Below are 1,555 nucleotides of genomic sequence, written 5' to 3'. Positions count from 1 at the left end.
CCGGATCACTTAGGTGACCATCGAGATGCTATGTGTGTCGGTAAAAGTCTGCTAACACTTCCCGTTTAACAAGGTTGTATCGTGTATTCTTTAGCTAACCCTCAGTTTACTGGACAGCCCACGCTGGGGTAGTGGAGGGGACCAAAGCTTTGCCACCGGAAGCTGCCTCGTGGGGGTATTGACTTTAAGCCGGTTATTGATAGAAGACTCAGAAAGAGCCTTTGGCCCACCCCCACTTCCTGTCCAAGGGAGTCAGAGAGAAAAACCTGCTTCAGGAAGGGAATCTTAGGGTGACGCCTTAGCCTAATTTTTATTAAGTACAGTAGACAGGGCCTCAGGCAGGTGCCCGTTAGGGAGGTTCTCCGCGTGCCATTGTTCCCAGGTTGCCCAGCAAGGACTTGCCGGCCAGGTGTGTTCTGCTCTTCCTCAACTACCTGTCAGTCACGCATTCTCACTTCTGAAGTCTAATACCCCCCATCACCTCCCCTTTTACTCCTTTGTCCACAATGTCATATATGCCCAATGTGTCCCACTGTCTTTGGAATTTTCATACTTATGGGAGTTTCCCTTGTGCCTGTATTAACATTTTACCTTCTCTTATTGATTTTTCTTGGTTACTTTGACCAGTGGCTCAGCTAGAAGAAGCCTAGAAGGTCAGGAAAAGGTATTAGGTTATTTTTAGCCCTCACGGTAGTGAAGTGGGAAGGTGTGCAGGTACCAGAGTCAGTTCGATCTTGTTTCAAATCCCGGTTCCAGCATCCACTGGCAATGTGGCAGGAAAATCTCTCAGCCCAGCATCCCCAAGCCCAGCATCTCTCACACAGGTGCCCAGACAGGTGACGAAATCACTTAGTGCTGCTTTCACTCTGGAGGAAGGTTGCAAAGCTGAGCAGTTAGAGACAGACGTTGAGTCAGACATGTTCAGATCATGCGCTCACTGTTATATACACGCTGAGCGCCCCTGGGTACATGTCAAACTGCTAAGCCCCAACTTTCAACATGAAATAGAAATTAAAATACGAATTTGGTAAAGTACATGCGGCCCTTGGCACGTGACTGCGGAGCTGTCGCTCCACGAGAGGCAGCAATGGTTGGTCATTTGTGGATAATCTTTGAGGGACGAAAAGTAAAATCTGATTTTCTGCACGATTTCAACCTAAGAAACAGGTTGTGGTTTCTCTCTATATTTGAATTACCAAGTAAGTTGTTCATGAGAGTATGGGAAATTAAATTGCTTCAGGTGACCATGCAAAAGCCCTTATAAACTCGATGACACTAGCTGTACTTCCGTGATCTACTTATTAAAACCTATGTAACAACTGACGTGAGTTCATCATTCACTGCAGGGGCGTAGAAGTAAATGATGTCACTGAGGCTAGTAGTCGTTAGCGGGAAATCTTGTGACGGCTTCGTGATGCTTTAATGAGCATCCTTGTTGACAGACCCCAGCAGCATGCTCCCCCAAATGGAGAGACGTGTCTATTTTTGCAAGCGTCTCATTTTTCATCAAGTACTAGTCAGGCGAGCGGCTTATTTAAAAGCAAACGTACCCAGG

Source organism: Pteropus vampyrus, unplaced genomic scaffold (genome assembly GCF_000151845.1).
Source record: "Pteropus vampyrus isolate Shadow unplaced genomic scaffold, Pvam_2.0 Scaffold512, whole genome shotgun sequence".
Taxonomy (NCBI): domain Eukaryota; kingdom Metazoa; phylum Chordata; class Mammalia; order Chiroptera; family Pteropodidae; genus Pteropus; species Pteropus vampyrus.
This window is presented reverse-complemented; position numbering follows the sequence as displayed.